The sequence below is a fragment of the Oncorhynchus gorbuscha genome, unplaced genomic scaffold (genome assembly GCF_021184085.1).
Source record: "Oncorhynchus gorbuscha isolate QuinsamMale2020 ecotype Even-year unplaced genomic scaffold, OgorEven_v1.0 Un_scaffold_7296, whole genome shotgun sequence".
NCBI classification, from domain to species: domain Eukaryota; kingdom Metazoa; phylum Chordata; class Actinopteri; order Salmoniformes; family Salmonidae; genus Oncorhynchus; species Oncorhynchus gorbuscha.
The window spans coordinates 1-15,800 of NW_025750710.1; the positions used below are offsets into that span (position 1 = coordinate 1).

Consider the following 15,800-nt stretch of genomic DNA (forward strand, 5'->3'; position numbering starts at 1 on the left):
TGGTTTTTCATATAACCTGGGGCACGATCATTTAAGATGTCAAACATATGATTAAGTTTGCAAAACATTTAATAATTGATTGGATTTAAATGGCACTTTTCTAGACCCTCAAAGCTCTTTATAGAGTAAGGGAAAACTCACCACCCTTACCCCACTTATATACTATTTAAAAAAATATACAATTATTGGCCCATCCACCCCCTCTTCAGAGGACAAAAGTAACTTTGTTTGAAATGTTTGTTTTTACAGATATTGCGACAAATACATTATTCATACACGGTTCTTGTATAGACAGTATTACATGATAGGAATACAGTTTGATCTACACATTAAATGATACTCATCATGACATACTCTTGCAATACAGGCCATGGGATCTTTAGTGGCCAGAGTTAGAACACCCGTTTCAAAGTCTCATCTTCAATAAGGGCCACGGGTCTTAGTGGCCACAGAGTTAGAACATCTTTAGTGGCCTGTTTCAAAGTCTCATCTTCAATAAGGGCCACGGGTCTTAGTGACCACAGAGTTAGAACACCACGGTCTTTCAAAGTCTCATCTTCAATAAGGGCCACGGGTTTTAGTGAAAGTCTCATTCAATAACAGAGTTAGAACACCCGTTTCAAAGTCTCATCTTCAATAAGGGCCACGGGTCTTAGTGGCCACAGAGTTAGAACACCCATTTCAAAGTCTCATCTTCAATAAGGGCCACTGGTCTTAGTGACCAGAGTTAGAACACCCATTTCAAAGTCTCATCTTCAATAAGGGCCACGGGTCTTAGTGGCCAGAGTTGGAACACCCGTTTCAAAGTCTCATCTTCAATAAGGGCCACGGGTCTTAGTGGCCAGAGTTGGAACACCCGTTTCAAAGTCTCATCTTCATTAAGGGCCACGGGTCTTAGTGACCACAGAGTTAGAACACCCGTTTCAAAGTCTCATCTTCAATAAGGGCCACGGGTCTTAGTGACCACAGAGTTAGAACACCCGTTTCAAAGTCTCATCTTCAATAAGGGCCACGGGTCTTAGTGGCCAGAGTTGGAACACCCGTTTCAAAGTCTCATCTTCAGTAAGGGCCACGGGTCTTAGTGGCCAGAGTTAGAACACCCGTTTCAAAGTCTCATCTTCAATAAGGGCCACGGGTCTTAGTGGCCAGAGTTGGAACACCCGTTTCTAAGTCTCATCTTCATTAAGAGCCACGGGTCTTAGTGGCCAGAGTTAGAACACCCGTTTCAAAGTCTCATCTTCAATAAGGGCCACGGGTCTTAGTGACCAGAGTTAGAACACCCATTTCAAAGTCTCATCTTCAATAAGGGCCACGGGTCTTAGTGGCCAGAGTTGGAACACCCGTTTCAAAGTCTCATCTTCAATAAGGGCCACGGGTCTTAGTGACCACAGAGTTAGAACACCCATTTCAAAGTCTCATCTTCAGTTTTATTGAGGAACATTCCATTGTTAGTGTAGTATTTGAACGTTATTAAAATGAAATGAATGTTGTAAAAGTGTATGGTATAAATTAGTGCTCTGTCTTTGAACTTACTGCCTTGTTCATTTCAGCAGCATACGTCTCTTTGGCTTTTGTCTTTCCCCTGGTGGGTATTCATACATCATTGTACAACTTACCTACCCATTTGCCCAAAACTTTGATCCTTTCTCAATGTTATACATTTTAGTGACATTGCCAATTCGTGTTGCCGAAAGTCTTTTAGTAATTTGGTTCAGATTTCGAAAACGAGGCGGTTCCCGTGAACCGGAATTCGCGTCATCACACTCCCTTATCTGATTGGTCGGGTAAGCGAGTCTTCTGAGCGGGCATACTCGTATTCACACTCCCTCGAATGATTGGTTGTGACTGTGGTAACTAGTGACGACCATTAAAAACGGGAGGCAACGCGGGTGTCCAGAGAACACAGCCATTGGTCCAGACTAGACTAGAGAGAGAGAGTGTACGTCCGGGCACGTTATTGTTGCATCAGAAATTGCAGACTGTTGACATGTCAAGCTCGGGAGAGTTAGGTAAGTACTGAAAATCGACGCATGTTTTTCATGTTTCCAAATATCAGCAGCGTCTCTTCAAGGTAAATAAATGCGTGTTCCCAGAATATAAATTATTGGATGTTGGCTACGGTAAGGCTAGTTATTTATATAGGCAATGAAATGAATGCCATTCTGCACAGCTATAGCGTCATTGTGCAAAATGGTACGCAGCATCATCTGGAGATGCGTGTAACAAAAGTTAAACATTCACCTTCTGCTACCATTTCTATCAAGCCGTCTACGCATCCAATTTGATGCATAGGTGATGCAACAGCCAAATCTGGTGGACACTGTCGGTGTGATCAAGCGTCACGAATGTATTTAAATCAAAGTGCCGTCCAGCTGGTAGTACTATTGATGGTTATACTACCGTATTACTGGAAAGGGCTGAATCAAGCTTTCGCTTTCACAGTGAATGTCCAGAACATGAGTCATGAGAGTGACGGTAGATCTGGGTATTCTGTGAAAATGAGTCGTGACCGGTGTACTGGTGGCTGCGTGATGCTCGGTACACCGGTCACGACTATTTTAGTAGAATAACGTTACTCATAGCGTACTGTCTGGTCGTGTGCTGGGAAGAACATGTTCTGTATTGTCACATACACCGGATAGGTACAGTGAAAAGTGACATTCATTTCGAAAGCGAAAATTCTATTCAACCTTTTCCAGGAAATCTCTGTAGAATAACAATCAATTGTACAAGCTAGCTAGATGACTTGTGAAAATATCTGATGCTACTGCTTGCTAGTGGTCTACAAACAGTCTCTCTCCATTGGTAACCCTCCTGCTGTGTTCTGGTCGAATTGGACCGATTTACAAGGTTTTGTTTCTCTGAAAAATGTAGTTTATTTAATCTGATTGTCATAAGGTTCCATAACGTTGTCCACACAGGGCATCTGAACACACCAAATACATTTTGATGATTTTCATTACATTTTTGGTGTTTTTATTTAACTTTTGTACACCTGTGGTGTTCCTGGTCAAATATAACTGGTCATTAGACATTAATGGGTGAGACTACAATTAGTGTATAACATTTTGTTCAGGCACATGTCCATTCCTCAGATGGACACACTTTCATCTCCCAGACCCCCGCATCCATGTGTATTCGAACACACACACACACACACACACACACACACACACACACACACACACACACACACACACACACACACACACACACACACACACACACACACACACACACACACACACACACACACACACACACACACACCTCTTCTTGGTTTCCATGGCAGCCCCCACCGGAACCTTTCCCCAATAGAATCTTTCCCCCAAGGGATCCACACCTGTTGGTATTTTCACAAACAATCGCAATATTGTTTCAATGATACATAGAGCTTTGCTCACAGCTCTGGTATATAAAGCTTTTTTGAGGCCTTGTTCGCAATTCATTCTGTGGCAGCACAATGACCAAACGCTATACTGTATTTGAGGCTCTTATCTTTGATCATGACACTGGTGAGGAGGAGATAGTCCTTGTTAAACTTTGACACAAAGTAGTCTGTGATAAATAGCACAATATGTTTCATCTGAGTATGTGTTATAGTCTAAATAATCCATACATTATGCTTTTTTAAACTCAAAAAATGAGTTGTATGAGCTCAGGTCAATGAGGCCTACAGGCCATAAATACAAAGAAGTTCAACACTTGTAATGTTCACAAGAACTTGATGAAAATATCTAAAACAACATTAGGTGATAATATATGTATTAATATGGATCTATAATCAGCTATAATGGGGTGGTCATTTTGGACCGGGAACACAGAATGAATTAACATGGAAGGAACAACAACAGGAGGGTTAACGGGAGACGTTCAGAGTTCCTCCAGCGCTGTTATGATCTTAGTACAGCTGTGTCCTAACATAACCAATGACGTGGTCAAAACACCCACATGGAAGGTTAATACAGCATTGTTTATATTGTCATTTGTAAATAAACCATGAATATACTGTGTACATAAGGCACATCTCATTGGATCCTGTAACTCTGAACAAGTTAGACTCCCATCCCCCAGTTCACCAAACATAGTGGCAGGGTCAGGTTGTTGAAATGATAGCTTGGGCCTTTAAGTTAATACACCAAATCAGATGAAATAGCCAAAGCTCTGAGCCAGTTGTCAACTTTCAGATTGCATTGATCAGCAAGAGGGTTGATTAACATATACAGCAGCACAACGTTCTTGGGCATCAATTCTTTGCCTTGTCTAGAGACGAAACCAATCCAAAATTAGTTTTGGTTTTTCAATGGTGTCTTGTCTGTGGGTGAATGTGTGCTGTCTTGTTTCCCACAGCCTTTGATTATGGCTTCTTGCTGCACACAAGTGAGGAGGCCACAGCCACCGTGGCTCTGAATGAGTACCTGAGCTCCCGCAGCTACCTGGCTGGGTTCAGCCCTCTCGGGTGGACCAGGAGGTCTTTGAGCTCCTGCACAGGCCTCGGCCCCGCAGCACGTGCACGCTCTGCGCTGGTACAGGCACATAGCAGCCCTGCAGCGGGAGACCCACAGCCCAGATAGCAGCAGTGAGTAGAGTCCAGGGCCCATGGACAGGATAGGGATGCTCCCCTTAGACTAGAGTAGTCCACTGCACAAGGGCAGTCATGCCCCCCCTAGACTAGACCGATAGTGCATGGTCACTTTGGAATGTCGGTAAGGCTAGCTATTTAAATAGTCAATTAAATTAATTGCATTCTTCTACCTATGATCAGGCATCCTGAATGTATTTAAATCAGGGATGGGCGCCTTTGTGGGGGTGGGGGTGGGTGGGGGGGGGCCACACAAAAACACATCTCATCATCAGGGGCTGGAGTGGTTTGCGGGTAAAGGTTGAATTTCGCTTTCACAATGAATGTCACCTTTCACTGCACCTATCTGGTGTATGTGACAATATAACATTAGTTATTTTTTTCCAGAACATGAGTTATGACAAGTCCTGGAGACGGTGACCGTAGCTAAGATTATTCTGTGAGAGTAGTCCTGACCGTTGTACTGTTGGCTTCGTGATGCTCGGTATACCAGTCACAACTATTTTCACAGAATACTCATAGCTACTGTCTCCAGCACTTGTTTAAAAAAAAGTTTTATGGTCAAATACACAGGATGGGTACAGTGAAAGGAGACATTCATTGTGAAAGCGAAAGCGCAATTCAACCTTTTCCAGTAATTCGGTAGTATAACCATAAATGGTACTAGCTGGTCACATTAGATTCAGGCTTCTGGCAATACCCTTGTGTTCTGCTGACAGACCCTCTAAAATGAGATGCTACATTTAAAGCTGGTGGGCCTCTCCTTCATTATTTCAGGATCAGTATATTTATTGGGCAAGAGCTTCATAGAAGCTTAATAGTGTCAGATATAGGCCAAGCCCCTGTTCAATATGGACTCATATTGTCAGATATAGGCCAAGCCCCTGTTCAATATGGACTCATAGTGTCAGATATTTCCCAAGCCCCTTGTCAATATAGACTCATAGTGTCAGATATAGCCCAAGCCCCTGTTCAATATGGACTCATAGTGTCAGATATTTCCCAAGCCCCTGTTCAATATGGACTCATAGTGTCAGATATAGGCCAAGCCCCTGTTCAATATGGACTCATAGTGTCAGATATAGCCCAAGCCCCTGTTCAATATGGACTCATAGTGTCAGATATAGGCCAAGCCCCTGTTCAATATGGACTCATAGTGTCAGATATAGGCCAAGCCCCTGTTCAATATGGACTCATAGTGTCAGATATAGCCCAAGCCCCTGTTCAATATGGACTCATAGTGTCAGATAAGGCCAATCCCCTGTTCAATATGGACTCATAGTCAGATATAGCCCAAGCCCCTGTTCAATATGGACTCATAGTGTCAGATATAGGCCAAGCCCCTGTTCAATATGGACTCATAGTGTCAGATATAGGCCAAGCCCCTGTTCAATATGGACTCATAGTGTCAGATATAGCCCAAGCCCCTGTTCAATATGGACTCATTGTGTCAGATATAGCCCAAGCCCCTGTTCAATATGGACTCATAGTGTCAGATATAGCCCAAGCCCCTGTTAAATATGGACTCATAGTGTCAGATATAGGCCAAGCCCCTGTTCAATATGGACTCATAGTGTCAGATAAGGCCAATCCCCTGTTCAATATGGACTCATAGTCAGATATAGCCCAAGCCCCTGTTCAATATGGACTCATAGTGTCAGATGTAGGCCAAGCCCCTGTTCAATATGGACTTATAGTGTCAGATATAGGCCAAGCCCCTGTTCAATATGGACTCATAGTGTCAGATATAGCCCAAGCCCCTGTTCAATATGGACTCATAGTGTCAGATATAGCCCAAGCCCCTGTTCAATATGGACTCATAGTGTCAGATATAGCCCAAGCCCCTGTTCAATATGGACTCATAGTGTCAGATATAGCCCAAGCCCCTGTTCAATATGGACTCATAGTGTCAGATATAGCCCAAGCCCCTGTTCAATATGGACTCATAGTGTCAGATATAGCCCAAGCCCCTGTTCAATATGGACTCATAGTGTCAGATATAGCCCAAGCCCCTGTTCAATATGGACTCATAGTGTCAGATATAGGCCAAGCCCCTGTTCAATATGGACTCATAGTGTCAGATATAGCCCAAGCCCCTGTTCAATATGGACTCATAGTGTCAGATATAGCCCAAGCCCCTGTTCAATATGGACTCATAGTGTCAGATATAGGCCAAGCCCCTGTTAAATATGGACTCATAGTGTCAGATATAGCCCAAGCCCCTGTTCAATATGGACTCATAGTGTCAGATATAGGCCAAGCCCCTGTTCAATATAGACTCATAGTGTCAGATATAGCCCACGCCCCTGTTAAATATGGACTCATAGTGTCAGATATAGCCCAAGCCCCTGTTCAATATGGACTCATAGTGTCAGATATAGCCCACGCCCCTGTTCAATATGGACTCAGTGTCAGATATAGCCCACGCCCCTGTTCAATATGGACTCATAGTGTCAGATATAGCCCACGCCCCTGTTCAATATGGACTCATAGTGTCAGATATAGCCCAAGCCCCTGTTCAATATGGACTCATAGTGTCAGATATAGCCCACGCCCCTGTTCAATATGGACTCATAGTGTCAGATATAGCCCAAGCCCCTGTTCAATATGGACTCATAGTGTCAGATATAGGCCAAGCCCCTGTTCAATATGGACTCATAGTGTCAGATATAGCCCAAGCCCCTGTTCAATATGGACTCATAGTGTCAGATATAGCCCAAGCCCCTGTTCAATATGGACTCATTGTGTCAGATATAGCCCAAGCCCCTGTTCAATATGGACTCATAGTGTCAGATATAGCCCAAGCCCCTGTTCAATATGGACTCATAGTGTCAGATATAGGCCAAGCCCCTGTTCAATATGGACTCATAGTGTCAGATATAGCCCAAGCCCCTGTTAAATATGGACTCATAGTGTCAGATATAGGCCAAGCCCCTATTCAATATGGACTCATAGTGTCAGATATAGCCCAAGCCCCTGTTCAATATGGACTCATAGTGTCAGATATAGCCCAAGCCCCTGTTAAATATGGACTCATAGTGTCAGATATAGGCCAAGCCCCTATTCAATATGGACTCATAGTGTCAGATATAGCCCAAGCCCCTGTTCAATATGGACTCATAGTGTCAGATATAGCCCAAGCCCCTGTTAAATATGGACTCATAGTGTCAGATATAGCCCAAGCCCCTGTTCAATATGGACTCATAGTGTCAGATATAGCCCAAGCCCCTGTTCAATATGGACTCATAGTGTCAGATATAGCCCAAGCCCCTGTTCAATATGGACTCATAGTGTCAGATATAGCCCACGCCCCTGTTCAATATGGACTCATAGTGTCAGATATAGCCCAAGCCCCTGTTCAATATGGACTCATAGTGTCAGATATAGCCCACGCCCCTGTTCAATATGGACTCATAGTGTCAGATATAGCCCAAGCCCCTGTTCAATATGGACTCATAGTGTCAGATATAGGCCAAGCCCCTGTTCAATATGGACTCATAGTGTCAGATATAGCCCAAGCCCCTGTTAAATATGGACTCATAGTGTCAGATATAGGCCAAGCCCCTATTCAATATGGACTCATAGTGTCAGATATAGCCCAAGCCCCTGTTCAATATGGACTCATAGTGTCAGATATAGCCCAAGCCCCTGTTAAATATGGACTCATAGTGTCAGATATAGGCCAAGCCCCTATTCAATATGGACTCATAGTGTCAGATATAGCCCAAGCCCCTGTTCAATATGGACTCATAGTGTCAGATATAGCCCAAGCCCCTGTTCAATATGGACTCATAGTGTCAGATATAGCCCAAGCCCCTGTTCAATATGGACTCATAGTGTCAGATATAGCCCAAGCCCCTGTTCAATATGGACTCATAGTGTCAGATATAGCCCAAGCCCCTGTTCAATATGGACTCATAGTGTCAGATATAGCCCACGCCCCTGTTCAATATGGACTCATAGTGTCAGATATAGCCCAAGCCCCTGTTCAATATGGACTCATAGTGTCAGATATAGCCCACGCCCCTGTTCAATATGGACTCATAGTGTCAGATATAGCCCAAGCCCCTGTTCAATATGGACTCATAGTGTCAGATATAGCCCAAGCCCCTGTTCAATATGGACTCATAGTCAGATATAGCCCAAGCCCCTGTTCAATATGGACTCATAGTCAGATATAGCCCAAGCCCCTGTTCAATATGGACTCATAGTGTCAGATATAGGCCAAGCCCCTGTTAAATATGGACTCATAGTGTCAGATATAGCCCAAGCCCCTGTTAAATATGGACTCATAGTGTCAGATATAGCCCAAGCCCCTGTTCAATATGGACTCATAGTGTCAGATATAGGCCAAGCCCCTGTTCAATATGGACTCATAGTCAGATATAGCCCAAGCCCCTGTTCAATATGGACTCATAGTGTCAGATATAGCCCACGCCCCTGTTCAATATGGACTCATAGTGTCAGATATAGCCCAAGCCCCTGTTCAATATGGACTCATAGTGTCAGATATAGCCCAAGCCCCTGTTCAATATGGACTCATAGTCAGATATAGGCCAAGCCCCTGTTCAATATGGACTCATAGTCAGATATAGCCCAAGCCCCTGTTCAATATGGACTCATAGTCAGATATAGGCCAAGCCCCTGTTCAATATGGACTCATAGTCAGATATAGGCCAAGCCCCTGTTCAATATAATAATAATAATGGAAGTCTAACTGTGTTTTAGTCCTGTATTGATTTGTCAGTGTTAACGGCTAGTGGAAGGAGAACCACCGTTTGGTTGTTTCACTGGACTCTTTTCCATCCCGGAATTGTTTGATTTATTTTTTCATCACACTTGTGTTCCTTCCTGTGTGGGTTTTGTGTTTGTTTTTGACATGCACTTTGAGGGCTAGTTAGTGTGTTGCTTTCCACACCTCACCCCACGCAAACTAAGTCTACTGGTAGCAGGCCTGTAATCTTTGATGAAGGCCATCAGACTGCATGGTGTTCCTGTGCTCTGGAGACCAGGGGTGGTTGTCATCAGACTGCATGGTGTTCCTGTGCTCTGGAGACCAGGGGTGGTTGTCATCAGACTGCATGATGTTCCTGTGCTCTGGAGACCAGGGGTGGTTGTCATCAGACTGCATGGTGTTCCTGTCTGGAGACCAGGGGTGGTTGTCATCAGACTGCATGATGTTCCTGTCTGGAGACCAGGGGTGGTTGTCATCAGACTGCATGGTGTTCCTGTGCTCTGGAGACCAGGGGTGGTTGTCATCAGACTGCATGGTGTTCCTGTCTGGAGACCAGGGGTGGTTGTCATCAGACTGCATGATGTTCCTGTGCTCTGGAGACCAGGGGTGGTTGTCATCAGACTGCATGGTGTTCCTGTCTGGAGACCAGGGGTGGTTGTCATCAGACTGCATGGTGTTCCTGTGCTCTGGAGACCAAGGGTGGTTGTCATCAGACTGCATGGTGTTCCTGTGCTCTGGAGACCAGGGGTGGTTGTCATCAGACTGCATGGTGTTCCTGTGCTCTGGAGACCAGGGGTGGTTGTCATCAGACTGCATGGTGTTCCTGTCTGGAGACCAGGGGTGGTTGTCATCAGACTGCATGGTGTTCCTGTCTGGAGACCAGGGGTGGTTGTCATCAGACTGCATGGTGTTCCTGTCTGGAGACCAGGGGTGGTTGTCATCAGACTGCATGGTGTTCCTGTCTGGAGACCAGGGGTGGTTGTCATCAGACTGCATGGTGTTCCTGTCTGGAGACCAGGGGTGGTTGTCATCAGACTGCATGGTGTTCCTGTCTGGAGACCAGGGGTGGTTGTCATCAGACTGCATGGTGTTCCTGTCTGGAGACCAGGGGTGGTTGTCATCAGACTGCATGGTGTTCCTGTCTGGAGACCAGGGGTGGTTGTCATCAGACTGCATGGTGTTCCTGTCTGGAGACCAGGGGTGGTTGTCATCAGACTGCATGGTGTTCCTGTCTGGAGACCAGGGGTGGTTGTCATCAGACTGCATGGTGTTCCTGTCTGGAGACCAGGGGTGGTTGTCATCAGACTGCATGGTGTTCCTGTCTGGAGACCAGGGGTGGTTGTCATCAGACTGCATGGTGTTCCTGTGCTCTGGAGACCAGGGGTGGTTGTCATCAGACTGCATGGTGTTCCTGTGCTCTGGAGACCAGGGGTGGTTGTCATCAGACTGCATGGTGTTCCTGTCTGGAGACCAGGGGTGGTTGTCATCAGACTGCATGGTGTTCCTGTCTGGAGACCAGGGGTGGTTGTCATCAGACTGCATGGTGTTCCTGTCTGGAGACCAGGGGTGGTTGTCATCAGACTGCATGGTGTTCCTGTCTGGAGACCAGGGGTGGTTGTCATTAGAATAGAGTGGTGTCTTGCATACCCTGAGACAGTTGCCCGCTCAAATCACAAAATAGAATCCAGAGATTTGAGGGAATTCAATTCAATATGTCCTCTTCAGAGAAAAGTTTGCCTAATGTTCTTATTAAATATGTCCTCTGTTTTTTTAGTAAAGGGAAAGAGGGTCCAGCACCCCTGGTCTGCCCCAGCCGGGTCCAACCTGCCAAAGCTGCGACTCTACAACAGCCTCACACGCACCAAGGTGACATGTTGACCTTCTTTTGTTTTGCTCGTTTGAGAGCCATTTCAGATGGCTGAATGCTTCTGATCAAATAGGAAAGAAGGACACTGGATGTCAATGTACAACATAAAGGTTTACATTTAGATCCCATCTATGCAGCTCAGTTGGTAGAGCATGGCACTTGTGACGCCAGGGTAGTGGGTTCGATTCCAAAGACCATACATAGAATGTACGCATGACTGTCGCTTTGGATAAAAGTGTCTGCTAAATGTACTGTTATTAATACCAGACTGTAATTAATACCAGACTGTAATTAATACCAGACTGTTATTATTGGATAAAAGTGTCTGCTAAATGTACTGTAATTAATACCAGACTGTTGTTATTGGATAAGTGTCTGCTAAATGTACTGTTATTAATACCAGACTGTTGTTATTGGATAAAAGTGTCTGCTAAATGTACTGTTATTAATACCAGACTGTTATTATTGGATAAAAGTGTCTGCTAAATGTACTGTTATTAATACCAGACTGTTATTATTGGATAAAAGTGTCTGCTAAATGTACTGTTATTAATATCAGACTGTTGTTATTGGATAAGTGTCTGCTAAATGTACTGTAATTAATACCAGACTGTTATTATTGGATAAAAGTGTCTGCTAAATGTACTGTTATTAATACCAGACTGTTATTATTGGATAAAAGTGTCTGCTAAATGTACTGTAATTAATACCAGACTGTAATTAATACCAGACTGTTGTTATTGGATAAAAGTGTCTGCTAAATGTACTGTAATTAATACCAGACTGTAATTAATACCAGACTGTAATTAATATCAGACTGTTGTTATTGGATAAGTGTCTGCTAAATGTACTGTAATTAATACCAGACTGTTATTATTGGATAAAAGTGTCTGCTAAATGTACTGTAATTAATATCAGACTGTTGTTATTGCAGGAGCTGTTTGTTCCCCAGAATGGAAACAAGGTGTCGTGGTACTGCTGCGGACCCACTGTCTATGATGCCTCTCACATGGGACATGCCAGGTAAAGTTCACTTCAGGAAATAACAAGACGAGCAGTTTGTGAAAGCCACACCTCACAGCAAAGAGCTGTTTAGTCCAATAGGTTTAGTCCAATAGGTGTAGTCTATAGTCCAATAGGTGTAGTCCAATAGGTATAGTCCAATAGGTGTAGTCTATAGTCCAATAGGTGTAGTCTATAGTCCAATAGGTGTAGTCCAATAGGTGTAGTCCAATAGGTATAGTCCAATAGGTGTAGTCTATAGTCCAATAGGTGTAGTCCAATAGGTATAGTCTATAGTCCAATAGGTGTAGTCTATAGTCCAATAGGTGTAGTCCAATAGGTGTAGTCTATAGTCCAATAGGTGTAGTCTATAGTCCAATAGGTATAGTCTATAGTCCAATAGGTGTAGTCTATAGTACAATAGGTGTAGTCCAATAGGTGTAGTCTATAGTACAATAGGTGTAGTCCAATAGGTGTAGTCTATAGTACAATAGGTGTAGTCCAATAGGTGTAGTCTATAGTCCAATAGGTGTAGTCTATAGTCCAATAGGTGTAGTCTATAGTCCAATAGGTGTAGTCTATAGTCCAATAGGTTTAGTCCAATAGGTATAGTCCAATAGGTGTAGTCTATAGTCCAATAGGTATAGTCTATAGTCCAATAGGTTTAGTCCAATAGGTGTAGTCTATAGTCCAATAGGTGTAGTCTATAGTCCAATAGGTTTAGTCCAATAGGTATAGTCTATGGTCCAATAGGTATAGTCTATAGTCCAATAGGTATAGTCTATAGTCCAATAGGTTTAGTCCAATAGGTGTAGTCTATAGTCCAATAGGTGTAGTCTATAGTCCAATAGGTTTAGTTCAATAGGTGTAGTCCAATAGGTATAGTCTATAGTCCAATAGGTTTAGTTCAATAGGTATAGTCTATAGTCCAATAGGTATAGTCTATAGTCCAATAGGTTTAGTCTATAGTCCAATAGGTTTAGTCTATAGTCCAATAGGTTTAGTCTATTGTCCAATAGGTATAGTCTATAGCCCAATATAAAATATTCCTGACCATTGCCCTTGTCTTCGTGATGCTCGGTACACCACGGTAATGACTATTTTCACAGAATACTCCTAGCTACTGTCTCCATCGCTTGTCATGACTCATGTCCTGAAGATTATAATAATGATAGATGTATTGTCACATACACCGGATGGGTACAGTAAAAGGGGACATTCATTGTGAAAGCGAAAGTGCAAGTCAACCTTTTCCAGGAATACGGTAGTATAACCATAAATGGTACTAGCTGGTCACATTACATTCAGGCTTCTGGCTATAACTGGTTCTGGAAAATAATAGTCTAGAACGAACACTATTTCCTGCCGTAGAACCTTTAGATCAGTTTCAGTGTTAAGATGTGCGTCCAAATGAAATGATTTGATCCCTTTTTTGTTTTTCAGATCTTACATATCTTTTGATATCCTCCGAAGGATTCTGATGAACTATTTCAAATATGACGTGTTCTACTGCATGAACATTACGGACATAGACGACAAGGTAACCAGCAGTGGTACAAAACCACATGTCTCGCCCTTCTGTTGTGACAACTGAACCGTTGGCTGAATGGTCAGCGATCATTTGTCTGTGTGTCAGATCATCAGGCGGGCCAGACAGAACTACCTTCTGAACAGTACAGAGAGAAGAAGCCAGCGGCTGCCCAGGTACTGCAGGATGTCCTTAGTGCCAGAGGGGTAAGACATCAAACTCTTTATAGTGTCTACAAAGTTCATGACATATGGATCTGTCATTATTTACAGGTGTGGCTACGTGATTGGTCATCTGTGGACCAGTGGCATGTCCTGGGCATACTCTCAGGTTCTAAAGTCCACCTCTGTAATGGGGGTGAGAATGAACCGTCCCATATATATAGAGAGAGTGGTGAACTTGGGCGCTGGGTGCCACATTACCACCTCTAACATCCCATTCACTCCATATCATTTGCAGCCCTTCCAGGCCAAGCTGGCCGAGACCACAGACCCAGACAAGAAACAGATGCTGGAGAGGCTGGACTCTGCCGTCGCTGCTGCTCTGGGACCCCTGCAGGGGCGGTGGAGAGCAAGGCTGGGGAGGCTGACGACAACGCCTGGCTCAGGTAAGATCTCCCCTGCTGTACAACATGGATCTCTACGGTTCCTGACAAGTCTCATACACTCCCAGAGGTTTGGACTGAGTTACCTAGTCAAGTCACATTTGATTGTCTCGACACAGTCGAGGGGAGACAGGCTCATAATAATGGCCCGGAACGGAGCACGTGGAATGGCATCAAACACCTGGAAACCATGGAAACACCTGGAAACCATGGAAACACCTGGAAACCATGTGTTGGGTGTGTTTGATATCATTCCACTGATGCTGCTCCAGTCATTACCACGAGCCTGTCCTCCCTGATTAAGGTGACACCAACCTCCCGTGCGACGACACTGTGACGAAAAGAACACCAGAGACCGAAGACACCGAAGTCAAATGTGTTCTTTGGTTCTTTTTGAAGGTGTTACTGGAGAAGGCCAAAGACCTGCTGTCTGATTGGTTGGATGCTCAATTTGGCAGTCAGGTGACCGAGAACTCCATCTTCTCTCTTCTTCCAAAGTTCTGGGAAGGGGAGTACCACAGCGACATGGGACGCCTTTGAATGTAAGGTGGAAGCACACACAACCCATATTTTATCATTCATATAACATTTATATTTATAATTAATTGTTAATTGTATTTTACTATGACCTTTTCTAGTGTCAATGCTCATTATCAGATGAGTCATCATGAATGTAGGTGGAAGCACAACTTGTGTCACATGACCTGAATTTGAACCTTTTATTTTATTTAAGGTGTTTTTATCAAACTGTCCTCTTTTCTTTTTATGTCCGGTGGTTCAGCACCATCCTCAGATAATGTCTTCTCATTTCTGGATAAGAGTTAAAGCACAGGATCAAATCTTATGTCACACGATAATGTAAAAACACAGGGCCCTGTCTCATAAACCATACAGTATTTTAGCAGTAATATAACATGAATATTTCTAATTGTTAATCCTATTTTACTATTAAAATGACTACATTTCTAGTGCCAATCCGATGATGGTAGTTAAAATGACTGATTCCCCCAGCTCTTCTGTGTTTAACCCCCCAGGTCCTTCCCCAGACGTACTCACCCGCGTCAGCGAGTACTGCCCAGAGATCGTGGACTTTGTGAAGAAGATCCTAGACAATGGCTTCGGGTAAGGGAGAGATGGTCTCTGTTATCATACCTCGTAAAACTGACCATCCTACTGATCCTTGACTTCGGCAATGTCATTTATAAAATAGCCTCCAACACTCTACTCAGCAAACTGAGTGTAGTCCATCACAGTGCCATCTGTTTTGCCACCAAAGCCCCATACACTACTCACCACTGCGATCTGTACGCTCTCGTTGGCTGGCCCCCGCTCATACTCGTTGCCAAACCCACTGGGGTCTCTGCTGGGTAAAGCCCCGCCCTATCTCAGCTCGCTGGTCACCATAGCAAAGCCAAAGCCAATTCCTCCTTTGGTCGCCTTTCCTTCCAGTTCTCTGCTGCCACTGACTGGAACGAACTGCAA

At 44.0% G+C, this 15,800-nt stretch overlaps 1 pseudogene; it reads left to right on the plus strand.

Annotated features, from left to right (window-relative positions):
* The first annotated feature begins 1,987 nt into the window (after positions 1-1,987).
* LOC124029693 lies at positions 1,988-15,444 on the plus strand (annotated as a pseudogene).
* Positions 15,445-15,800: the final 356 nt, after the last annotated feature.